Here is a 27,708-nt window from a genome sequence, read left to right on the forward strand (position 1 = left end):
CCAGTGTATTCTGGAGTCTGTAATTTCTGTACTGTCTGATCCACAGACAGTGGGAGAGGGCTGCCTGCCCAAAGGAAGACCAGGGGCTGCCACCAGAGGACAAAGCTGAAGGCAGAATCAGCGAAGGACCTTTCCTTTCACCAGTGTGGACCATGTAAATCAGAAAGTCCAAAAAAGAGAAATTCTTACACCAAACCCAGTTTTGTTTTTAACATTTCTTGAAGATTGATAAAACATTTAACCCTTGTGTCTAACTGTTCTGCCACTCTGAACTACCGCCTGGCTTCAGCAAAACTAGTTGTCAAAATCTTATTGACTCTGTGTTTCAGAGATCCACTGCCATGTTTTCCCTCATCAAGATCACAACTGTACACTCGTTAATCAGGATATTTGGGACCCACAACCAAACCCTGAATGAATCTGTAGGGTGAATCGGATGACCCTGTCGTGTTTGAACACATATTAATTAGGAAGCTGCAAGGTTTCAGAGAGCAAGGGACACGTTAAACCTCCAATAGTTGAAGGAAAAGTAGAAGACCAACCAACCTGATTTTATCTGTAGAAGATAGTCTCCACAAATAAATAATTAAAAAGGAATTTAGAACCTGAAGGGGAAAATTAAAGATCGTATAGAGTAGTAGGAAAAAGTAGCAAGGGCAAAGAAAGTCAAATTACAACAGATGTACTTGTTGGTGGGTCATTTGAATTTTGCTGGCGGGGTAACCCCAGCAGGAGGGGTATTTTCACATCGTTTAGCAGAGGCCACAGCAGGGGTAAGGAGTTCTAATCACTTTATTAGAATTGCAAAGCTGTTAAAGGAGGCATGGGCATGTGGGAACTATTTATAGAAATATTCAATGAAATGCTTGTGTGACCACAAGAAATAATGGAAAGTAGATGTTGCTCATGGACACATTAAGAGAAAAAAAATTGATTTAATTTGGCTGAATAGGTGGACTCAGGAGATTCTCCTTGGTGAAGAAAAGAATTGTTATGAGAATGAGGCCTTATGCTGGCAGCTTTAGTGCACAATCTTGGACCATCAACTCCAATTAAGTCTTTGTGCCTCTTTAGTAATAGCAATTAAAATATTAATCTACCTTTTAATGTTATTGTAATATATACACTTAGACAGAGTTTTTAAAAATCACTTCTGATAGGAGAATTTTTTTTTTTTTTTTTAGTGGTATATAATGCTTTATTATGATGACCCAGTCTCCAGGGCCATTTAAAATTTTGAACTCAGGTTCTCTGAGTTCTGATTCTGATAGGAGAATTTTGAACTATTTAGGATTCTGCTCTTCCTACCAATGATTTCTTAATGAATTTTTTTAACTTAGTCACAACAGATCTTGGTGATTCTATGAATCCAACTTGATATATAAAATCTGCTGGTTCATAACACCAATCTCATTCATGTGCGTGATTCAGGAAAGTCAAAGTGTGCGTAAGAGTGGCTGTTGTTCAGATAGCACCTATCGCCACAGGCCAGAGTCACTTTTGTGCAAAGTATGTATATATTAGTTTTCTATTGCTGCAAAACAAGTTACCATAAATTTAGCAGCTTAAAATCACACCGTTTGTTAGCCCACAGTTTTGTGGGTCAGAGGTTCAGACATGAAATGGCTGAATTCTTCGCTCAGGGTCTTGCAATGCTGAAGTCAAAGTGTTGACCAGTTGTATTTTCATTTGGGGGCTCTGGGAGAAAATCTGTTTCCATGTTAATTGAGGTTGTTGGCTGAATTCAGTTCCTTGTGGTTGTAGGACTGCAGTCCCTGTTTCTTTGCTGGCTGTCATCTGAGAGCTGTTCTCTGCTCCTAGATACTGCCCACATAACTTGCCACACAGTCCCTTCCATCTGCAAATCCAGAAATAGGGAATTTCATCAAATCTCTCTTATGTGTTGAATCTTGGACTTCACAAAGAGGCCAGTTCCCTTTAAGAGCTCACCTGATTAGGTCAGGCTCACCTAAGATAATCTCTCTTTCTTAAAATCAACTGTCCCAAATAATATAACCTAATAATGGGAGTAAAATCCATCCTATTCACAGTTTCAGGGATTACACGGGCTATGTACACCAGGGAGTGGGCATCTTGGGGGTCACCTTAGAATTTTGCCTACCGCAGGTAGGTTAGTGCCTCTCTTTGACCTAAATGTAGATGGCTAAGTCTACAATGGTCTATATTTCAAGCAAAGAAATCATCACTCCAGTTTTCAACCTGTTTCTACTTATCTATCACTGCCCTCTCTCCTCCCACATGCATGAAAATTGCCAAACTATGACACAATATTAGGCAGTGGTTCCCAAGTTTAAGTGTGCATGAGTCTTCTGGGAAAAATGCTAAGTTTGCAGATTGCTGGCTACCACGCCTAAGAAATTCTGGCTCAACAGGTCTCACAGAGAGCCCAGGAATATTCATTTTAACAGTGATTCTGAAGTATGCCATCAGTAGAACACAGTTCAAGAAACACTATGGCTTCAGAATCTGTGTAATAATCCTGGAAGTCTGGTGTGGCTATATATGCTACTCACAGCCGGGTGTATGTAGTATTGTACAAACTTGAAAACTGGGATTTCTGAAAATATTTGAGAACTAAATTTGAGTCCCACTTTATCTAGTCCTTGAAAATGGCACATTATTGTAATGTAAAGCAACTTTGGATGTGAAACAGAAAACAGAAAAAAACCCACAAATGTTACAGGGGAATTACTTTTTTAAAAGAGATTTAGTGTTGTTTCTTTGAGTGCCATCATTAAAAATGTCATTTTCTTCATCTGTGCTATATTTTGTTAGATTGACATTAGGCATTGTTCACTGAAGTGAAATGTAATAAATATTGGCTGCATTTTGTTTTTATTCATACATAATGATGATCATGGAATAAAACATGAAAAAAGTGCTGTAGACTCTGCGCTCATGCTGAAATAGACATTGCATTTTGAGATTATCACTTAAAGTCTAAACACAGAACCAAAAGCTTGATTTATGAAGAGAAACGAAAAATGAAAAATAGTACCATAACAAGGAACACACTCAAAATGAATGCTTTTTTCAGATAATTTTTTAGAGTTACTCTGAACATAAGATTATTTCATCTTTTCTTAATTCTAGTGACTTTGGTTTATTCATATTTTATTTTCCAGGCCTTTTACCTTGTCATTAAATTAAACCCTGTTTGTCTCTGAAAAGTATTAAACACTTTAAAGAAGAAATTTGTGCAGTTCAACTAAGACATTTGCAATCAGGCGTGTAGTGAATTTCTCTCATGATTATGCCACTCTTTTTAAAACGGTGTAGTAGATACAAATTCAGAACTCTCTTTAGGAATTGTAATCCATATAAAATGCTTACCTTGTCTTACCTGGTGAAATGCAAATAAATCTTTTCAATTGCCTTTAATAGCAATGATTGTGGTAATAAATGAATACCAATATCCAGCTTCACTTTTTCTTACCCATTCACATAAACCAGTATAATATAAATTTATCACATTTCATGCCTGCTAATTCTGTTAGGTAAAAATCTTGGCTTTTTTAAAGCAGAGTTCCATTTGATTTTGAAACATTTTATATGATATTGTTACCAAAATTAATACAAAATATATATGATGATAATATATGATGACCACCAAAGCAAGTGAATTCTGGAACATATTAATTCGGCTAGTACGGTTGAAAAGGTACCATATATCAGTGGGTTTATTTATTTATTTTTTTACCACTGACTTTTCAAATGAATTTTTTTCCTGGAAATAATCTTTTTTTTTTTTTTTAATTTACATCATCCAAAGTCATTCCTCAATGAACTGAAAGGCGGATCTTTTTTCTTCATGTTTACTTCAGATTTTCCTTCAATATCTCCCTTAGGAACATGTCCATTTCTTTCTTATACCCTCCTCTCTTTTCCTTCTTGGTTTAAATACCTAGGGTCTTGAATTTCACTAAGGTGTTAGAAGATAAAGGTGATAATTTAAAAAATTTCTATAATCTTCATCACCTTTCCCATTACCCCTATCACCTGAAGACTTGGCATTTGGCCTTCCTGCCACTATATTGAAAAAAACCTGAGCTCTTATGCATAAAATTCCTCAGATTTCTTCTCTGTGACTCAAAGTATATTCATGTAGCATCCCATGCTTCCCTGACAGAAGAAATGCCTGATTGTATTAATGCTAATCTCTTTGACTTTAGTCTAGATTCCAAGTGATCATCTTAGTGCCACTGACTTAACTGATATAGGCGCAGTCAAAAGTTAGCGTTAAGAGAAGCCATCTTATAGGAGAAAGCCATGTTTGAACTATGAATGATCCTGACTCACGAGTCCTTTTTAAACTATGCTGTAGTTTGCACATAGCCTAGATGATTAAGGGCCTGTCTCCGGGGGGATATGCAGGCTCTGTAGATTTTATGGCTCCTCCCAGCAGCGATAAGACAATAAGTTGGTTCTTTTGAGTTCCCTAGGAATGTGATGGCCTCTGGACAGAGATTCTATGCTGATATCTATGACTGTTGAAAGATCTGATGTGGCAACCCCCAGTCTGTAACACAAGGTGGGGTCAACATTCCTAACCCCCTCCCTATAACCTACTGGCCTCTATAACTGCTTCAAGATTCTGTGCCTCCCTTAAGATGGTTCTTTCGGACATTAGTCAGCCATCTTCCCCCTTGCCAGCAAGCTGTAATAAAGCCCTTTCTCTCCTACCGTCTTGCCTCTTGACTATTAGCATGTCTTGCGGCAGGCGGACGACCCTCCTTAGGTAGTAAGAATCATGTCTCTTCTGAGAACTGTTCAATCACCACCTGCTTTTGGATCTTTAGTTTGACCACTAACTTTTTCTCTTTAGCATTGTAGGGGAGAAAAAGTAATTTTCCCTCTACTCTTCTAGGTTCTTGGCTGAGACTCTCTTCTCCCCATAATAAAAGACATATTGACAGGAGAAAAAAACCACTATTTTAAGTACATATGTAGTGCATTGTGCAGGACCCCCACAAAGATATGAGACTCAAGAGGCAGCCAGACGATTGAGGCTGATATACCATCCTGAGCTAAGGAAGGAACTAGGGGTCTGGGGCTTCAAAGAGGAGGAAGGCAATCCACAGGAGGGTGAGAGGAGGAAATGTCTGGTAAACAAAAATTGCCTTGCAGATAAGTTTGTCAGGTGAAAAAGTGATCTCTTGTAACATAGCTCTCTTCCTGATACAGGCCCCCTTTCTAATGTAAATTTCCCTTCCAAAAGGGTAACTTCTACTGTTTTCAGAGCTTCTCTTATGTCTGCAGTTTCTCAAAATAATCAGCTCAAAATAATCCTTATGCCAAAAAGGCATATTTTGGAGTGGTACATTCTGCTACCCTTCAGCTTATAAACACACTCAAGTCTCTCTTAATTAATTCTCCCACGAAGAACCAAGATTACCTCGACCCTGCTGATTACTCATTTTACCACCAAGTTTTCTTAAAAGAGTAGTCTACATGAACTTTCTCCATTTCTGATCTTTAACTAACAATCCCTTGTATTTTGGTGTTTCCTCCCATAAACTCTCACTTTCCTTCTGAAATATTTCTCTTTCTGTTTTTTTCTCTTTCTGTTCAATCTCTGCTCATTTTGATCTTGATGACCCTATCCCTTTGGAAACTCTCTATATAGATCAATGTCACTTTGATGATATTCTAGCATTTTTCTTTTTCTATTATTTTATATCCATCTCTATCACTATTCTAAATTAGCCTTCATCATTTACTTTTACAATACATGCTTATAAATATCAGTGTTCTAGTTTTTGTCTCTGGGTGTTGCCTCTTCCTATTCTCATCTCTTTCTCTTGTTGATTTCACATATGACGATAACTGGAAATATCACTTGCAATCATATTCCCTTAGCCTAACTTTTCTCTTGAATTTTAAAATCATCTTTTCAACTGTTTTGTTAAACATTTCATAAGGACATTCTGCCTGAATCAAAATTTCAGCTTGTCTAGAACTGCCATCATCATCATACCAGTCACTTTTCCAGAATGGTGCTCCTTCCTGTTCATCTTTATACCCGTAGTGCTTGGCATTGGGAAGAATTCAACCAATTCTTCTGAATAAATTGTTCCCTCTCTATCAATGGCCTTTCTATTTTACTTGTTACTTAGGTTAAAACCATAGAATTTTCTTGAAATTCTTCCATTTTTTGACCACCATTATCAAGAAAGTCCTATCAATTCAATCTTTGCTATATGTCTTGCTGTCATAGTCTTCTTTCCTGTTGCCTTTTCCCTCAATTACTAGAATGTGAGTCACAGGAGGGCAGGAATGTTAGACTATTTTATTCACAATTTTAGCCTAAGCACCTACAAGAGGACTTGACATATAGTCAGTGCTCAATAAATATTTGTTGAATTGAATTGAGTCAAGTGTTCATTGGTTTTTTTTTTTTTTTGCATGAACAATTACAATAGACTTCTACCTGGACTCTCTGCACCCAGTCATTTCTCTAATCCTTCCTGCACATCACTGCCATTTACAAACTACTACTTCTGTGTCTTGGTATAAAAGTTCTCACTTCTTTGAAGTACATGCGACTCTTGAACTTGCTTCATAGCTATCATTGCTCAAACTCCTGGTTATTCCCCAAAATCTGTCGAATATTTGGATGCATGAAACATATTTTTCTTTTCCGTTTGAAATTCTCCCATCACTGCGGGTACTTCAGTATCTATGTGTATGAACCTTCTACATCAAATATCACAATTTCTAGTTCACTGTATCAATCTTCCACAAATTTTGAATGTATTTTAATTTGTTGAAAGAATCTAGTCTAGGCATTTGCTGAGGTATCTCTGTATTTTTAGTTTTCTCAATATTTTTAGAAGTTTCCACCTAATAACAGAAAATAGCTTTGATATATGAGCTTTCTTAAATCTTTGGTTCCATGAAAACAAATTCAATACCCACAAGATTGTGTCTCTATCTCTCTGATATGGAAAAGAGTGGGATGGGAGCAAGAAGCTCATTTTTAATCAAAATACAAATTATTAACTTAATATATGGAGAAGATAATATCCCATAAATGATTCTGCCAGACATTGTAGAGGATTGTGTTCTTATGAATAGCTCTCCTGGGAAAAATAAATTATTTTCTGCATCTGAGTTGCCAATCCCTTTATGTTATACTTTAATCAGATTAGCAAGACTTTATTTCTCATTTTACTCTCTGCATTATACCCACCTGAATATAATACTACTGTAAAATATTATCTTTTGATTGGCTTTATAACCATACAATACATATTGATCTTGCTCTGTGCTCTAGATCTGCATTTTGAGAAGGATGCATATAAAATGGACACCATGATTTAGAGCCATGTTTGTGCTTACATCTATTCCAGTTCATTCTCATGGAATAGAATTCCTTTGTCAATAAGCAGCATATGGTTCTTGAACTCTCTCCCATATTTCAACTATAATTTGCACAAGTTTGGTATCTTATATATTACAAAACAACCCAGAGATAATTCCCTTTTCACATTGAGCTAGTATCACTCGTTGCAATTTAATAGTTTAAGGTATCACCTTGACATTACCTGCAGCCTTTTGCAGAAAGTTTGGATTAGAAATGTTAACAATAGATACTTCTGAAAATCAAGCTCACACAACATTAATAGCCATTTCCTGTATTACCACAGATGCAACAGTTTTCATGTTTTAACTCTCAGTTGATAAATTGAGTAATTCCTAAGGTGAGTTACTTAACATCTCTAGTTAAGAAAAAAATCAACAAAATTAAAATTAAGAAAGACAATAAAACGAATAAAAGTTTTAATAAATTGGAAAGTCTTAATGAAATTTATACTTTTCTGAAAAACTATAAATTGTCAAATTTAAATAAAAAATAATTAAAAAATATAAACATAAATATATGGGGAAATGCATAATATTATAAAATAATTATTTCTATCATATCTCTGGAACAAGATGGCTTGTTGGCCAATTATTTAAAACTTCAAAAGACATATAATGCTTATACTATAATATGTTACATAGCATAGCAAAAAGGAGAAAACTATTCAAATTGGATTTTGAAACTAGAATACCTTGATACCAAAAGTTGCCAAAAAAAGAAAACAAACCCTAGGTCAATATCATTTATGAATATACATGTATAAATTATGAATAAAATATTAGCATGTCAAATTCAACTCTACATTAAAAAATATATCATCTATCATGACTAAGTAGAGTTTATTCCAGGAAAGCAGAGATAATTTAAGCTTAGGAAACCTATTAATATAATTCATCACTTCAAACTGTCAGGGGAGAAAAGTCTTATGATCATCCCAATCAAGTCCGAAAAAGTTATTTCCTGAGAATATCTTTAGGGAAGCTCAGAAAGAAAAATGCTTACTTAAGATCATAAACAACATCTACTTTGACCAACAGCTCATGTCATAATTAATGGTGAAAGATTTAGAAGATCACCTTTAAAAATCATGATCAGGATAAGGATGGCTTCTGGTTGTCATTTCTAAAGGAAATACAGCCAGAATCCCTAAGTCTTCTAATCTCTTCCAATTATCAGTTGCTGATGTAGTTTCTACTGCTTACCCTTAGTTTTTACACATGAAATATGATGGCAAAGCTGACACCTTTTCTTGTATGCTATGGCTTCAATCATGCTATCATGGAGGATGCATGAATCTGAAGGATTAAATTCAGCTTGTGTAGTTTTCCTGCTAATGAGAAGGGAATCAGTCAAACAGGAAGCCCTATCAGTCTCAGTATTAAACCATCCACATTATATAAATAAGAGAAGAGAGATACACAGAGGGCAGAGAAAGAAAGCTACATGTTCCATGAGGATTGATGTGGAGTATTGCTCCACTTAGTTACTCAGGGACCTAGGAGGGTGGTGGTTTCACCATCTTGTATCTACATCATCTGGCACACATGGCCTCCTCAGATGGCTTGGCCAGAGGAAATAACGAATGGAGATCGCTTATGGGCTTTTCATTGCTTCAGTCTGGAAGTAACTAGTGTCAATTTCAATCACATTTCATTGAATAAAAACTGTCATATAACACTTTAAAATAGCAAGTAGGATATTTATTGAGCATTACTATCTACCATAAAGATCAAAACTAGTCCTCCTTGGTGACTCTCAGACTCTAACCAACATATGAATGAGATCACACTGGCTGGGATGGAAAAAATAAGAAAAGTAGAGTGATCGTTAGTTCAATTATTCCTTATTCTAAGTAGCTGTGACCTCCCAGGTGTTATCAGTAAATTGATCCAAAATGTAAATATCAAATATATTCTATAATTGTTAGCTTGAGCAGCACTCTCTGCTTATAAAAAAGGCATAAGGGATGCCAACATTTTTCAGAAAGTTGAGGTGAGCCTAGACTCAGAGAGAGGAATATAGTAACATGATTTTAGTTTATAGTAATAGTAACAATATCACAACAACCATAGGTATTAATCTTCTACAGTTACATAACAAATTGCCGTAAACTTAGTGGCTTAAAATAACACAAATCTGGGGCCGGCCCTGCGGCTTGGCGGTTGTGTGCGTGTGCTCCACTACTGGTGGCCCGAGTTCGGATCCCAGGCGCGCACCAACGCACCGCTTCTCCGGCCATGCTGAGGCCGCGTCCCACATACAGCAACTAGAAGGATGTGCAGCTATGACATACAACTATCTACTGGGGCTTTGGGGGAAAAAAAAAAGGAGGAGGATTGGCAATAGATGTTAGCTCAGAGCCGGTCTTCCTCAGCAAAAAGAGGAGGATTAGCATGGATGTTAGCTCAGGGCTGACCTTCCTCACAAAAAACAAAACAAAACAAAACAAAAACCTCACAAATCTATTATCTTACTGTTTCCATGGGTCAGGAGTCTGAGTATGGCTTAATTGAGTGATCTGCTCAGATCTCACCAGGATGAAATTAAGATATCAGCCAGGGCTACAGTCTCACCTGAGGTTTGAGGTCCTCTTGCAATCTCACTGGTTATTGGTAGGATTTATTTCCATGACCCAGGCATCCCCTATAGACACAAAAGTTGTGAGAGGGTACATAGAGAAAGAGCTGAGGCCTGGAGAGTTCACTATAAAAATTTCCAATTTTTCTGACACAGGGAGATGTTATAGGCAGCATTCTCTGAGAGAGAAGGATGTCTTCTTAAGTGGTTGTTGTTGTTCTCAAGGCTATGGAAATCTTAGTTTCACAATTTGTCTCCTTCCGGGATATATTTTCTCAGTGTTATAAAGTTTACTTGTGGATTTTCTGAAGAACTGGCACAAAATGCCTGACAGCAGGTGAAACTCAGACCTCGAAGCCTTCTTCACCTCTCGTTAGTGATCTAACTCAGTGTCTCCCCTGATTCACTTAATCACTAATTCTCTGATCTAGTGTTCAGAGTGCTGATTCTCAGGTTGAAAGGGAGTATTAGTTTCACCAGGGTCCATCTTTTTTTTCAAAGTACACACCCTTTCCATGTGGTTACATATCCTAAGAAGGATTTTTCTTTGTTTACCTCTCACTCATCTCCATGTCCTGAAATCACTGCTGTAGTGAGCCACTTCACTGATGGAAGTAGATACTCTCCTTAGGGTATAGTGACGTTGAAAATTGTTTGAGAATAACTGGCCTAGGAATTAAGAAATGTATTGGAGTCTGTTATTCAACTCTTGAGTGGGAAATACTATTGTAAAGAGAAACAATGCATAGATTAATAGCTGTTAAAGTCGTTACTTTTGTTCTAGGACTAACTGTGTTTTTGAAAGTCTGTGGGTGTGGTGCTAATATAATCTTACGTGACTGACTTTGGAAAACAGAAGGTTGATAAAGCCTTGGAGCTGAAGTATTGTAATTTAGGAGGTTGTGGAGGAGTATCCCAGCTGTAACTGCTGAATGATAAATCCAGACTCCAACCAGTGACCCTCTGAGTAGGACTCAACAGAATGGGAAGAAAATCGGGAGGGGAGAGGTTTATACGCAGTTAGCTAATTTAAAAATATACATTAGGTGGTTTATCTGGTTTAGACATTGTATAGGGTTTGAAGTTTTAAATTTTATGGATAGCGGTAAATGTTGGATAACTGTATATTGTGTTATTTGGATTGAGATGATATTACTTTGAGGACAAAGATAGGATAGAGGAAAAGCACACTCTCTTTGAAACCAGACTGCATGGATTCTAATCCCCTCAATTACTGGATGAAGTAACTGGAGCTAGTTACTTAACCTGTGTGTTTTCTAATCTATAAAATGAGAATAAAATAGCATCTACTAAATAGGGTTATGTAAGAATCAAATGGATTGATGTCTGTCAAACTAAAGCATAGTGCTTGCCACATAGTAATTAATCAATGTTGGCTATAAATATGGTGCCATTAGGGTAGTAGGATAACAGAGCCAGTACATTGTAAGAATTGGGAATAGTCTAGGGGTGACTACTAGACTTAGTACATAAGGTGGGATAAGATCACTTAAAATATTTCACTGGCTTCTGAGCAATATCAAACAACATTTATAAATGACTTTGGGGCTATAAGAAAAAACTGGAGATAATTCTCATGAAGGTAGAAGCAGTTTTCAAGAACAATCCTTAAAAGGGAAAAACAACAGTCTGAAAAGACTGTAAACCTAAAAATACATTGGGTTAACTCAAGGAAGAAAACATGATTGGGAATGTGGGTCACAAGATTTAATCTTGTGTTTCCATTCCTTCTGCCACTTCAGTCCTCAGGAAGAGGAACTTAGATATGAGATAAATACAAAATGGAGCCCTCAATTACAAAAAATTAGGCCAATGGCTCTGGGCTTAATTTTTACGGGAGAGATACACATGTTACAAGTAAAACTGAATCTACCTTGAATACTTTTTGAAACAAGTTGACTAAGAGACAAACACAAATGTATCAAATCTAGAAATAAATTAAATGGATTCGTTTGATCACCTTTTTCTTGCACCATTTTCTTGCACTATGCTTTTTGATTTCTTTCACTGGTGTTTGTGGCATGTGGTAGGATAGGCCTGGGAGAACATGAGAAGTCATGCAAGAGCCTGGGCGTGCTCAGAGGAAAGTAGTGAGGTTCTCACTTGCCTGTCTTTACTCTAAGCCTTGTGCATAAAGCGTGGGTGCTCATTCTTGGTCCAGTTCTCTTCATCAGAGGAGAATTGATGGAGATTTGGATCTAAAGCACCAGTTGGAAGTAAAGGGCATGCGGGAGATTGGAGTATAACATATACACTACAAATGTGGGGTTAGTTAATGAGCTGTGGTTTTAAGTTGTTTAGGCCCTGGTATCTTCCTTTTATATTACAAATACTCACTATTACCAGCATTAACCTTGTTCTCAGACTTCTCCTCAATGTGTAGAGATAATATACGTTGGCTCCTCAAAACCCATTTCCAATATCTCTCTGTTTAGAGGCTGGAAAGCCAATACTTATTGCGGGAGTACCCATGCAACCCAGTGAAATGTAGACAAAAGTCCCTGGGAGAGCTTCCTTTCATAATGAAAAGCAAAATCTCTCCAGAGAAAGCCCTTCACCCTTCCACTTTTCAGTCCTTTGCTTGTTGTAAACGCAGAAGTAATGCCTGAAGGACGAGCAGCCATCTTGAAATGGTGATGCAATGAAGATACCAAACCAAGCATAAAAAGGCAGAAGAATAGAGAAAGCAGCTGCTAGGCAGAACTGTCTTCTTCCCAACCTTCTTTAGATAAACAACTTTTAGTTGAAGTGTAACAGATATAGAAAAGTGTAGAAATCATAAGAGTACAGCACACATCTGTGTAACCGCTACCCTTTCTTGTAATCAAGAAAGAGACTATTATTAGCACCAGAGAAACCCCTCTTATGCCCTCTACCTATCATTACAAGATTACAGTTTTAAATCAAGTGGTCAAGAAAGGCTGCAATGAGAAGGAGACATTTCAGCAAAGGACTGAGGGTGGGCAGGGAGACCAATATTTGGAGTCTGGGTGCTTGCCAGACTCCTCTGTTAGAAATAACATTTGCATGTACGGTTTTATGACACATAATAGTGCCAGCTTTTCTGTAGATTGGGGAAATATGCAACAGTTTTTCCTTCTTATGTTGCTGAGAGCTCTTTCACCCGTCATTCAGACTTTTATTTTTCAAGACCAAGTGATGCAATTCCATTAATTAGCAAAAAGCGGGGAGGAGGCAATCCTAAAAAGATAAAAATTTACAACATGAAAAGGAAGATGGCAGAATTGGATTATTGACAGATGGAATATGGTGCATGTAGTAACATTGAGCTCTTTGCCTTCTCTGCCTACTTACGGTGACGACATTCTGTGGATTGATGACTGTTTCTTCCCAACCGTAACAGGAAAGTAGACAAATTGGATGATGCATTTCTCTTACTGGTCCCCAAGATGTCTCTACTCCAGCAGCCCCAGCTTCACCTTCAACCCAGGTTCATTTCAATTCTTTCTTTACTCTGCCATCATAGGGTCCTTTCTAAAATCTCAGTGTGATCTAGTCCTTCTCTCCTGAAACTCTTTCTAATAGAAAACTTTTATTGTGACTTATAAGGTCCTTCAAGACTAGTCTGTACCTACTTTTCAAGTCTCCTATCTCACACTTCTGCCACATACTTACCATATTCTAGGCGGACACTGTACCCTTTTCCTTTTCTGCATGCTGTTTATTTTATTAGATGTCCTCTCTTCTTTCTCTCCCTCAATAACGTAGGGGAATAGCTCTGTGCTGTCAGCCTGGCAACCTTGCACAGACCCACACAGATCATGCAGGCAAAGGCTTGAACCACAGCTATTCTGAATCTGGGCAGAATGCCTTGTGATCCTTCTAGTACCTGAGAGGATGGGAGGCTTGTGAGGAGCTGCCATGAAGTCATCTCTGACTCGCCTCCCTATTTCCTCTTGGAGGCTGTTAGGAGACAGTTTCTCATCACCTCCCAAGTTCTGATGAGGTATGAGGCTTTCTGTCCTGTCTCCTTCAGAGTATAGCTGCAGACCAGAAAACCACTGAGCAGCAGTCTAGAATTCACTCCTCAGCAATGGGGTATCCCACAGCTCATATTGCAGTCAACCAGCACCTTTTTGTTTTTGTGTCACCCTTTTTGGTGTGTGAGACAAAGATTCAGGGAGTGAGCACTTTTAGCTATTCTTCCTTTCACTCTTAATGAAAGTAATAAACTCCCTAGATCTAACAGTGGTTCATTATATCTTTTTTTTTTTGGTGAGGAAGATCAGCCCTGAGCTAACATCCATGCCAAGCCTCCTCTTTTTTTGCTGAGGAAGACTGGCCCACTCATTATATCTTTACTGGCTGAGTCAATCTGGCCGGGACTTTGACCCTTGCCTTGGCTCTGCCTGGTGTTTTGTGCTTAACAGATAATTCCCATGATTTCTTCAAGTCTCAACTCAGCTGTCTTCTCACTCTGAAGCCTTTCCTGTCCCACAGACTGCCTTAAATACCCCTTCCCCACTCTTATTATGTCCTGTATACATCTCTATTCTAACAATTAAGACATAAGTTATTTGCACCTGCACTATCTAATATGGTAGCCACTAGCCAGATGCGGCTATTGAATACTTGAAACGTGGCTAATGTGAATTAAGAAGCAGCTAAGCGTAAAATACACACTGGATTGCATATGTTTAGTAAGAAAAAAAGTATAACATTTTTACTGATACTTTAAAAATATTGATTACACGTCGAAATAATATTTTGGATCTATTAAATTGAGTATATTGTTAAAATTAATTTCACCTATTTTTTTTCTTGTTTTTTAATAGATTTTATTTTTTAGAGTAGTTTTAGGTTTACAGAAAAATTTCCCAGAAAGTACAGAGAGTTTTTCATACCTCCTCCTATCCCAGTTTCACCTACTACAAATGTCTTGCATTAGTGTGGTACATTTGTTACAACTGAACCAATATCGATACATTATTATTAACTAAAGGCCATAGTTAGCAGTTAACTAAAGGCCTAAAGGCATTAGGGTTTACTCGTTGTGTTGTTCATTGTATGAGTTTTGACAAATGCATAATATCGTGTGTCCGTCATTACAGTACCATACAGAATAGTTTCTCTGCCATAAAAATCCCCTATGTTTCACATATTCATCTCTCCCTTCCCATAACCCCTGCAACTACTGATCTTTTTCCTCTCTCCTTAGTTTTGCCTCTTACAGAATGTCCTATAGCTGGAATCCTACAACATGTATCCTTTTAAGATTGGCTTCTTTCACTTAGCAATATGTATTTAAGTTTCCTCCATGTCTTTTTATGGCTTGATAGATCATTTGTTTTTAACTTCATCCCATTGTGGTTAGAGAATATATTTTGTATGACATCTTTATCTTTTTAAATCTATTGAGACTTAATTTGTGGCCTAACACACATGAACTATCCTGGAAAATGTCCCATGTACACTTGAGAAGAATGTGTATACTGTTGTTGGGTAGAGTGCTCCATATGTCTGTTAGGTCTAGTTGGTTTATTGTGTTGTTTAAGTCCTCTATTTCCTTGTTTATCTTCTGTCTGATTCTATCCATTATTGAGAGTGAGGTGTTGAAATCTCCAACTATTTTTGTAAAATTGTCTATTTCTCCCTTCAGTTCTGCCAGGTTTTGCTTCACATATTTGATGGTCTGTCATGGTTAGAATTGTTATATCTTCTGGCTGTTTTGAATCTTCTACTACATATAATGTCCTTTTTTGTCTCTTGTAAACTTTTTTGATTTAAAGTCTATTTTGGCTGATAATAGTATAGCCACCTCTCCTCTCGTTTGGTTACTATTTGCAAGGAATATCTCTTTCCATCCTTTCACTTTCAATCAATATGCGTCTTTGGAGCTAAAACGAGTCTCTTGTAGACAGCATATAGTTGGGTCACAAGTTTTTATCCATTTCACCAAACTCGGTGCTTTATGTTTAAGGTAATTACTGATAAGGAGGTTCTTTCTTCTGTCATTTTGCTATTTGTTTTCTATTTACAGTATTTTTGTTTCTCATTTCCTGCGTTACTATATTCTTTTGTAGTGAAATGTTTAAATTTCTTTCTCTTTTCCTTTTGTGTATATTCTTTGTGGTTATCAGGGGGATTACGTTTAACATTCTAAAGTTAAAACACTTTAGTTTGAATTTATACTAGCTTAAATTCAATAAAATATAAAAACTCTACTCCTTTACAGCTCTATCCCATCTCCTTTTGGTTTTTGATGTCACAAATTTACATCTTTATACATTGTGTGTCCAAAAGCAAACTAATAATTCTTTTAAATGCCTTTGTCTCTGAAATTATGTAGAAAATGATATGTGGCGTTACAAACCAAAGTTAAAATAATATCAGCTTTTAGACTAATAATTATTTTTTAAAAATGTAGCAGTCTCTTACATCATCTAGAAAACAAAAAGTTGAGTTATAAACTGTTATTACAATAATAGTAGTTTTTATAATTGCCCATGTATTTACTTATATTGAGGTCTTTATTTCTTCATATGGCTTTGAGTTACTGTCTCGTATCCTTTCATTTTACCCTGCAGGACTCCCTTGAGCATTTCTTGCAGGGCAAGTCTAGTTGTAACAAACTCCCTCAGTTTTTCTTTGTCTGAGAATGTCTTAATTTCTCCCTCACTTTTGAAGGACAGTTTTGCTGAATACAGTATTCTTGGTTGAAAATTTTTTCTTTTAGCATTTTAAATATATGGGCCCATTGCCTTTTGGCCTCCAAAACTTCTGACAAGAAATCTGCTGTTAACCTCATTGAGGACCTCTTGTATGTGATGAGTCACTTCTCTTTTCCTGCTTTCAAGATTCTCTCTTTGTCTTTCAAAAGTTTGATTATAATGTATCTTGATGTGTGTCTCTTTGAGTTTATCTTCTTGGAGTTTGTTGGGCTTCTTGGATGTTTATATTCATGTCTTCTGTCAAGTTTGGCAAATTTTCAGCCATTATTTCTTTCAAATATTCTCTTTGCCCCTTTCTCTCTTCTCCTGGGACTTCCACAATGAATGTATTGGTCTCCTTTATGGTGTCCCACAGGTCTCTTAGGCTCTGCTCATTTGTCTTTATTTTAACATTATATTATATATTTTAATAATATATATATTATTTTAAGATAACATTTTATCTTTCTGTTCCACAGACTCAATAATTTCTATTATCCTTTCTTCAAGTTTGCTAATTCTTTCTTCTGTCTGCTCAAATCTGCCTTTGAATCCCTCTAGTGAATATTTTCATTTCTGTTATTGTACTTTAGGATACAGAATTTCTTTTGGTTTCATTTTAGGTTTTCTATCTCTTTATTGATATATTCACTTTGTTCATATATCACTTTCTTGACTTTCTCCACATCTTCTTTTACTTCATTGAGCATCTTTAAGACAATTGTTTTAAAGTCTTTGTCTAGTATACATGCCATCAGGTCTTTTTCAGGGACAATTTCAGTTGATTTACTTTTTTTCCTTTGTATGCCTTGTCATTTTTTTTTGTTGAAAACTGGACATTTGAATCTAATAATGTGGTAACTCTGGAAGTCAGATTCTCCTCCTTCCCCAGGGTTTTCTTTTTGTAAATTATTTTTGTTTTTTGTTTGTTATAGTCTGTCTCTGTGCCAAGGATCAGCCTGAAGTGTAAATTTAAGGTTGCTTAGGTCTTTGCTGAGACTTTCCCTGTGTATGCACAGTCACTTTCTAATTTTCCCTGTATAATCATCTGGCTCAGAAAAGGGAAAAAAGAAAAAAATGAAGTGGGGAAAGAGGGAGTGCTGGCTCTTAAAATCCCCTGCAAGTCACTTCAGAAGGAGGAAGAGGATCTTACAGCAATGGGGGGAGGTGCAGCAACAATGGCCACCTTTTTGTCTGAACCTTTGTGATTAGAAGCAGCAATTAGTGATCAGAGCATAGATCCCTGATATTTGGAGGACAGTGGTTCTTTTTGCCCACCCTGGTTCCTGTAAGCTGGGTACAGGTTGTTCTAGGAACTTGTGCACAGCTGCCTGCGATGAGACTGGGAATGGGGGATGGGTTTTTATTTTATTGTTAGTGTGGTGTATCATGTTAATTGATTTGCATATGTTGAACCATCCTTGCATCCCAGGTATAAATCCCACTTGGTCATCATGTATAATTCTTTTAATGTACCGTTAAAGTCAATTTGATAGTATTTTGTTGAGGATTTTTACACCTGTATTCATCAAGGTTATTGACTGGTAGGTAGTTTTCTTTTCTTGCAGTGTCCTTACCTGGCTTTGGTATTAGGATTATTCTGGCCTCATAAAATACGAATTTTAAAATGTTCCCTCTCCTTCAATTTTTGGAAAAGTTTGAGAAGGACTGGCACTAATTGTCCTTTAAATATTTGATAAAACTAACCAATGTAGCCATCAGGTCCTGGACTTTTCTTTGTTGAGATGTTTTTGATTACTGATTCATACTCCATACTAGTTATAGATTTGTTCAGACTTTCTATTTCTTCAGTCTTGGTAGATTGTATGTTTTTAGGAATTTATCCATTTCTTCTAGGTTATCTAATTTATTGGTGTGTAATTGCTCATGATTGTCTCTTATGATCCTTTTTATTTCTGTGGCATTGGTTGTAATGTCTCCTCTTTCATTTCTGATTTTATTTATTTGTCTTTTTTTTCTTAGTAAGTCTAGCTAAAGGTTTGTTGATTTTGTTTATCTTTTCAAAAAATCAACTCTTAGTTTCATTGATTTTTTCTATTGTTTTTCTATTCTCTATTTTATTTATTTGTGCTCTGATCTTTATTATTACCTTCCTTCTGCTAACTTGGGGCTTAGTTTGTTCTCCTTTTTCTAGTTCCTTGAGATGTAATGTTAGGTTCTTTATTTGAGTTATTCTTATATTTTTAATGTAGGTTTTTCTGCTATAAACTTCCCTTTTAATACCACTTTTGCTGCATCCCATAGGAACGTTGTATTTTCATTTTTATTTGTCTCAAGATATTTTCTAATTTCTCTTTTGACTTCCTCTTTCATCCACTGTTTGTTCAAGGGTATATTGTTTTTAATTTCTACATATTTGTGATAGACCTTTAAATGAACAGACCTCTAGTCTTTACAGTGCCTAGCTCAGTGTCTAGTGGTTTACAGGCACAAGTAAATATTTGTTAAGTCAGTGAATAAATGAATTGATTTACATATTTGTGGTACACGTGTGTTGTAACATCCCCTGACCAATAAGCACGTGCACCAAGAATAATTGTATGGTATAAAGCTTGAGTTCAGAAAACTAGCACAATTTTAAGAAGCATGAGGTTTTCAAAGGAGAGAGTGACATCCTTGTCTTAACCCCAGGAGGCACAACAAGTAATCCTGTGTTTGAAGGCATGAATAACACTTCATTACAAAAGTCAATTTCCTACCATATCCCTGGAGTGGCTGACACAGGAATTGTCGGTTTTCAGCGTATTTGCAACTGCTGTATTTTATTTTTCTCTTCTAGGACAATATGGATTTTAGTAATTTTAGTGCTCTAGAGAAGCAACATATTGGAGCACAAGCCTCTGTTCTAATAAAGCAGGTAGCTGACCCTTTAATGCTCAGAATGTTATATTGTTGTTTTGATGTTTCCCTCAGTGAAATAAAAGACTAGAAAATTTTTAGAAAAAGTTAAGGAGCAGACAGTGAGCCAGAGGAAAAGATAAAAGGAAGAAATCAGAAAATTCATACATATCAATTGTTCACTGCAAAGCACTCTGCCTACAGAAAAGCAGTTTTAAACTTGTAAAACCAATGTGTAGTGTTGTTTTTTGGATTTGATTCAACTAGATTTCAAAGATAATTTTCTTTAATGTTAATTTTTAAGTTTTTGCATATTTCATCTAATATTTATGTGCTAAAACCATCATAAATTTATTTATATGAAAGTGTTTGTTACCAGAAAAGGCTTTTGTCTATACTTGTATATCCTTTGCCTTAAATTTAAGTTTTACATGTCTAATTTGGCAAGTCTTTGTTCCTACTAATCACAAATAGAGATTCCAAGCTACATCCAAAGAATTTAAATTTGTTTGACTCTGAGGTAATTGACACATAATGCCTTGGTGACAAATCATGCTGATAATTCTCTCTTGAACCTGACTAGGATAATAGCATATCTAATAGTGTAATAGAAGTTCATGGGGGAAAACAATGGTTCCATTTAGTACCAAAACCATGGCCAATTTTTTTTGTCCCTTTGCAAAAATTTTGCCCTTACAGTGTGCAAAATGCTTTCACGTATTTTTTTCATATGTATTGTTTGATTTTCAACTCCATACTGTTATTCTCATCAGCCTAGTTTCTGAGATGTTAAGCAATTCACTGGCATTACTCAGTCCCGGGGTGGAGCAGAGGTGCCAGTTGAACTCCGGTCATCCAAGGGCATATTTTACAGACTACCTGTTAGAAACATATGTGTTCGATGTGTGTTTTATGAAACATCTCATTCAGCCTTGAGAAGAAAAGCAAAAGTACCCTACTTCCTGGAACAAACCAACGAATTCCTAACAACAATAAACAAATACATCATGCATAAACAAATGTTATTGTCAACACTAAAGTAATTGGTACTTCAGTTTCCTCCAAATCTTCTTAAGGCTTATAACAGAGGAGTATTATAATGTTTCAGTTGGTATTATATGGAGCCTACTTGCAGTAGCATTCTGTAATGGCATAGGATCAACGATTTCTTTTAGGATTCCTTCTCAATGGCTTTCTGAGTATCAGCTGCTCACCACAATGTCACTTCTGAAAGGTGGTTGTTTAATATTTATAGAGTTCTTGTAGATGTTAAAGTCTGTTCAGAATATAAATAGCCTAAATCCCTATTCCCTGGAGCAGTAGTTCCCAACCTTATACCACCAAAGGCACTTTTCATAATTTGTCTCTCCACTGATGGTTCAGACAAATATTTTGTCTTCCAAGCAAACTGTGTATAAGGGTTTACTGTGGTCTTATCTTGGGGAAATAGGATTTTTCTCCAAGGATTTTTCAAATAGTTAAATTAGTTTGGGACTCCTGTGGCTATTTCTCGGGTGTCTGGGTTCCAAGAATTCTAGATTCTCTTGCGCCAAGGTTGTACTCCTTGGCCAGCTCACACATCCACATGCACAGAGCGTGTGGGGCTCCATAATGGGACTGGGGCAGTGACTATCTACTCTTCTGCCTTAGCTCACTCACTCCCTACCCTGAAATCCCCACATTTTCACTATTTCCTTGGGTGAATTGAATCTAGGCTTCAGAAATGTATTATTTTTTATTTATTTATTTATTTATTTTTTTGTGAGGAGGACTAGGCCTGAGCTAACATCCGATGCCAATCCTCCCCTTTTTTCTTGAGGAAGACTGGCCCTGGGCTAACATCTGTACCCATCTTCCTCTACTCCACATGGGATGCCGCCACAGCACGGCCTAACAAGCGATGCATCGGTGCCCACCCGGGATCTGAACCTGCCAACCCCGGGCCACCACAGCGGACCGTGTGCACTTAACCGCTTGCGCCACCGGGCTGGCCCCGTGGAAGTGTATTATTTTTTAGTCCAGCTCTGAATGAAAGAATACTGAACAATGTTGAAAGTTAGAGAATAAAATAGTCCTGGGAGTAGAATTGGGGAAAATTGAGAGAAACTGACTAAATGAGAGGGAGCAAGATATGGGAAGGTTAGACTGAGGAGGCCGTGGGAAGCTTGGAGATGACTTGGGAACAGTAACTGAGTTAGATGCTTGGGAGATGTTGTTGTTAAGGTGGCGAGTAGTAACTAAGTGATAACTTGTGTCACTGAGGGTAGTCCAGTCCTACATTAACACAACATATCTTCTTCTATTTATTTTAGTAACCACCATGGCAACTACAAATGAAGCATTCTTTAGAAAGTATTAATTTTTTTCTCTCGCTTTCGTCTTTTTGTATTTCTTATTTGGTGTGATATTGGTGGGATGAGATTTCCCTAGTAGTATCTGGGCTCAAGTTTAAGAGTGTTAAGAGTCCTTATAATCCTATTGAACTGATTACGGATATTGCTTATTAGCAAAGGTTAAAGCCTGGCATTAATTGAATTATATAAATATTCAAATAGGATATATTTTAGGTTGTGATATAATATGAGTACTACTTTCGGCTTCAAAAAACCTATCTTCAGTTTTGTAGTCACATTTAAGTCCCTTATGCTATCTGAGCACTATTTTAGCCTGGATTGGGGAGCACCTGAGGAAACTTCTAGAAGTAGTATTATCCCATGTTTAGTGAGAGACCACCAAGTGTCCTTGGTAATTTGATTGGGAGACCTCATAGAAGAAAGGCTAGAGGAGCTGATTAGGAAATGTGAGGTCATATTATGAAAGAATATAAAGCTGAGAAAAGATTTAGAGTCTAGTGGTACTCAAACCACAAAATTCAGTCTGAGATATTAGCTGAAAGTGGGCTCCTCTAGATTTAACTGGATGCCAGGAATGTTGTTGCAGGTACACCTTTACTGAAGAAATACAACAATGTACAAAAATATGTGTGTATACATGCATACATAAATATAAATATATAATATTTTTATATACGTAGTATTTTTTAACAGTGGAAATTCTGGTTTGGTTCCTGTTCCAGATTGGTCAGAACCATGGTTAGCAAACCAGATGTATAAATTATAGTCTCTTGGGTAGTTGTTCTAGTTAAACATTTTTTAAAAGTGTAAAATATAATATACATTAAAAAAGGCATAAAACATAAATATATAGCTTAATGAATTATTGTAAACACAAACACCTCTCAGTTCAAGAAAGAGAATGCTGTCAGCATCCTTAAAGCTGACTGTGTGCCCCTTCCCAGTTACAACTCTTTGTCTCCCCCTTAGAAGTAAACACTCATTCAGCTTCTATGGTAATCACTTCTTTGTTTTGTTGTATAAATTTAACACCAAAGACTGCAATCCTAAACAGTAGAATTTAGTTTTGCTTGTTTATGAAGACAACACCATTTTTGGTGAGAAAAGATTTAGTGTATGTAGAAGCCCGGGTCGTCACCACTCAGTGCTGGTTAAGCACAGTCAACACGATCCAATGACAGCGTGAGAGGCAAAGTGTGTTCCCTCAAAACAGCCTAGCTAGGCTTTTACTAACAAGAAGTTAATTGATTAAACTATGTTTTCTTCCATTTAAGCTCTTTTCCTCTTTATTCCTCCTTTTTAACCTCCTTGCTCCTTTAAAAATCTCACTGGATATGAATGTTAAAGCATAGTTTCAAAATAATATATATATATTTTTAAGTCTTGGGCTATTTCTATATTCATGGCTGTAGACTGTTCCAATCTTGACTTTGATTAAGCTAATCAACTGCTGTTGGTCTGTACAACAGTGTGATTGGCAGAAGCTGGGCGGTATTGATTAGCTCAACCTTGCTGATGTCTATAAAGACTGTTGAGGCATCTGAAAGAAAGCCATGGCTTAGACAGCTCTCAGGAGATTCTGCCACCTCCTGTGTAGTCCAGTCTATTGATCTCATAAAACTCATGAATGCACTTCAAATTGTTTTACTTGTACAAACCAATCTAAGAAGAGTTTAGCCCTTTAAAAAGCAGCTGCCAGGCATAGAGAGGCTAAGAGTTCAATGCCTCAGAGTATTTGGGGCTAGTAGAAAAAAATGAAGTTATTTTTCTTCAGATCAAAAAAGACTAAAGGGACAAAGACTCCAACACATTAATAAATGAGACATGACCCTTTCCACTGATCCCAGATATTAAAGTTGCTTTTCCAAAGTACGAGTTTTATTTTTCAAGAGAGACAGGGTCATGTGGAAAAGAAAAAGATCAGAAAATGAAAGGTGATGTCACATCAGAGTAGTTATAATTACTAAGTGCTACTGGAAACGCTATGAGAAATGTCAAGAAGGTAAAAAACATGATTTTAAATGACTATTGTAACTTAGAATGTTGTTTTCTAAGATATTTTCAAATACAAATATGTGTGTGTTTAATCAGATCAAGCTCAGTCACAATTAGATAAAATCTCAGATATTGCTAAATGATTTCAGGGCTTGTGGAATATAACCTTTCTTAGTCCATCATGTGAAAAGAGATGTCACCCTAGGACCAATACCTCTTCCTTATTTTTGGAACAGTATGTAACAACATGTTAACGGACTTTGTAGTATGGGAAATTTAAAATATATATAAAACTAGAATAATAATGACTCCATGTTTCCATCACCCAACTTCAACAATGATCTATGCAGGACCATGATCCTGGACACTACATCATTTCACTAATAAATCACATTTCAGCACTTATCTCCAAATATGTGGACATTTATTGCCATTTTTGTAGTTATTGTTGATGTTTTGTATTTGTAAAATCCTTTCTCTCAAATAATTATTCCATTTTTTCTTCTCCCTCATAATAGTTCTCAAACTTTAGTATGGGTGAGAATCAGAAGAGCAGCTAGGGTAGATCTCAAGAATGTGCATTTTAAACACACATACTAGAAATTTTGATACTGTTGATCTGTGGAGCACACTTTGAGAAACATGACTGTAGCAATTCATGCTCGAGTTTCAAAGTAATTCAGTGAAGTTAAAAGGAAGGCCACTTTTAGAGTTTTTTTTCCTCCATGTCCATTGTAAGTATTTAGAACTCATCAATGTACACTATTTGCTGTTTCCCTTTATGATGATTCTACATTCGTTCTCTGTTTAAATGACTTTTAAGTTTGATGTAAGTGGAACTGAGATGTTATATTCTCACATAAATTGAGGTTTTATCACCTCTTTTAGGAGATATTTGTTTTAGAAAGCAATTGTTACTAATCCTGTCTACAATATTTGCTATGGGAATTATTAAATATTTAATTTTATAAATTGCACAGCTGAAGTACTCTTTGGGAAGGAAGAGATAAATTTAAGTTTCTCTTAGAAAAAATAAACAATAGCTAAATACAAAAAAGTATTCTTCTTATTGGTTAAAGAAAAGTTAGAAAATCATCCTTCTGGTGGAGAAATGCCTGGGATGCTCTAGTTCCTCTTTCTGACTCTTCCCATGAAGAGAGAGGCAGAAAAATGAAAGACGAGCGGGGAGACTTAAAAGCCAAGCTAACTTTTGGCCAAAATTCTTGGAGTAGAAAGATCATTGTGAGGAAAAGCTAAGGATTACTCTTTCTTATTTTGTAAGTAAGCAGGGGTTCTCGTTAGAGAGATAAACAAAAACTTCCCCTGTTCAAGAAAGTGTAAATAGTTTGTTGAAAATCCGTCTCAACAAGCATCATTGTAAATGATTTGGTGTTCTATTGGCCTAAAAGGGAAGTCTGACCTGAAGAGATATGTGGTCACCAAACACTGAAAGAAAAAAGAAAATCAAAGATCAACTTTCCTGCTCATAGAACACACTTAAGGATTTACCCTTGTCTTGGCTGCCCATGCTCAACTCCAAACGAAAGAGCCTTCACTCCAGAGACCTAAGTTTTCAACTTATTTTCCTAAACATCCCAACAGCGTATATTCCATCTCTTGTTCTTGTTGGTTTCTTCTCTGGCCTCAGACAAGATCTAGATAATATCTAGCTTCATGCCTTCAGCAAGGATGTATTTCAGACTTTTGGGGTCACGCTTCTGTAGGTCCCCTCCCTTGTCATGATTCCTGAGTATGTAGAGGAAGGAGGGTTGAGGGGGCCCCTTGACCTCTGCCCTTGGATAGAACAGCTCAGGGTTCTTAGGCTAGCTCATATACCACTTCCCCACACCTTTTTCCAGATGCAGCAGAAGTCAGATTTCTCTGTAGAATGTTTTAATTCTCTAAGATGTGTTCCAAATTGTGTAAGGAGAAGGACTCTTACCACCAATCCTCTAGAAATAACAGGTTGCAAGTGAGCACCATTTTCATATGATGGTTTCTCATCTTGCATCATTCAACAGGGGCTCTGGAGCCTGGGGTACGAATGCGCTTATAAACCATGGCATGGATATGCCTGTGGAGGAAGATAAATAGAATTGTTAAGATGGAAGCTGATAATGTCTATCATATTCAGTTCATTCTGCTTTTAGGATGAAGGTTAGGTGTAGATGTTGTAAGAAGGCCCAAAGAACACCTCACGCCAGAGCCTGGTGTTGGTTAATGTAATTCTTGTACAGTTACAAGTGTATTTGAGGTTCTCCTAGGTCACCAGTTGTACAAATCAGCTAGAAGTTATTAGTATATGTAAAAGGCAGCTGTGACACTAAGAGTTGAAAGAAAGCATTGGAAATGAATCTCATAATTTCTATGTAAGAGAATATTAGAGGTACAGGAATGCAGGGAGCTGTGTTCAGAATTCAGAGTGTCAAGGTAGATGCTCCAGGAATACGATAGTAGGCACTACAGGAATACAGATCCTCTAATGATCAATGAATATGCTCCACTAGGCCGTAGTTTGATTTCTGATTTTGGGGTTTTTTAATATAGGCTGTGAGTTCCTTAAACAGTGTCATTCAAAGCCAGGAGACATTTGGAGAAGAATGTCCTCATTTAGGGGACATGTGTTTAAGTATTTGGTTGTAAAGTGTCATAATATGTGCCACCTACATCCAAATAGTTCAGTCAAAAGAGAGAGAAGGATAAAACAAATGTAGCAAAATGTTAACAATTGAATCTCAGTGAAAGATACCACTGTTTCAATGCTTCTGTGGCTTTCAAAATTTTGAAAATAGAAGTTGGAGAGTAAACAATACAAATGTATTTATAAATACAAAGGTAAATACCACATAAAATAATCAAAAGAGTTGATATTGATTATCTCTGGAGAGAAAAATCTGATAATAGTGGCTGACTGCTGTTTTTCATTATGTGACTTTTAGTACTATTTGTCTTTAAATTCTATGAATGCATTACTTTGACAACAACTAAACACTGGCTTTAAGAGAAAAAAAAATCAAATAGACAAACTGGGAGGCCAGATTGCCAGATACTTCATGGAATCAGAAAACCCATTGATAAACATGTTGAAACAGTTTATCTACATGTATAAGGGAAAAAAGGGTACCATCTCAACAAAAATACAATCACCTCAGAGAGAGGATGACGGCCACATGAGGGATCAAGTCAAAGATGAAATATAGGGAATCTGAGTGTCAGGAGAGGAGATAACGTTCCTTACGGCCACTCAATTCAGTCTTTCTTAAGAAATAATACAAGATAATTTATTCGTGAAGAATTACAGGAACTTGGCCATTTCACAGATCAAATGAAATCACTAGATGCTTTTACTGACTCACCATTTCTCAAAGGTCGTTGTCCATACCTCAGCTTCATGGATAGGTTGTAGGTGGCCTAGAAAACTAATTTACTAACTACTAGTGAGAGATCATTGTCGGTAGAGGAATGCAGGGAACTACTTCACATTTTATGTTTGTAATAGGGAAAGAACTCACCCTTCTGGTTTTGATGTTTTTATTTTATTGTTTGTTTAACAAAAATTCCAGGTCCCCTAAGGGGAGGGGGAGTCCTGATGATACTTCTCTGTGTTCTGAAGGTTATATCAATGTACTTTTATGTGGCCTCGGCCTTGATCTCTAAAAGGAAGTGTAGTCCTACGTGATAGTCAAGGCAGATACCGGACCATTGGGTAGCTTGGGCAATGTGTGAGTGATAGGACTAAGTAGTTAACATGCTCCCTACATATGAATTAGTGGGGATGATCATCAATTTCAACAGGAAATTTAGGCTTACATGACCAAGGTTTGGACCATGATGCTGCTGGATA

General features: G+C 36.7%; 1 long non-coding RNA gene across 1 annotated transcript in view; it reads right to left on the reverse strand.

Moving 5' to 3' along the window:
* Positions 1 to 545: 545 nt before the first annotated feature.
* Positions 546 to 27,708, reverse strand: part of LOC147915201 (uncharacterized) — a 33,087-nt gene continuing 5,924 nt past the window's right edge. Inside the window, exons 2-3 of the long non-coding RNA XR_015554500.1 lie at positions 9,961 to 10,030; positions 546 to 1,858 (exon numbers count right to left, since the gene is read on the reverse strand). This is a non-coding gene — a long non-coding RNA (uncharacterized LOC147915201). The remainder of the gene's footprint in view (positions 1,859 to 9,960; positions 10,031 to 27,708) is intronic.

Source organism: Ceratotherium simum, chromosome 15, assembly GCF_057802395.1.
Source record: "Ceratotherium simum simum isolate JZ-2026a chromosome 15, ASM5780239v1, whole genome shotgun sequence".
Lineage (NCBI taxonomy): Eukaryota > Metazoa > Chordata > Mammalia > Perissodactyla > Rhinocerotidae > Ceratotherium > Ceratotherium simum.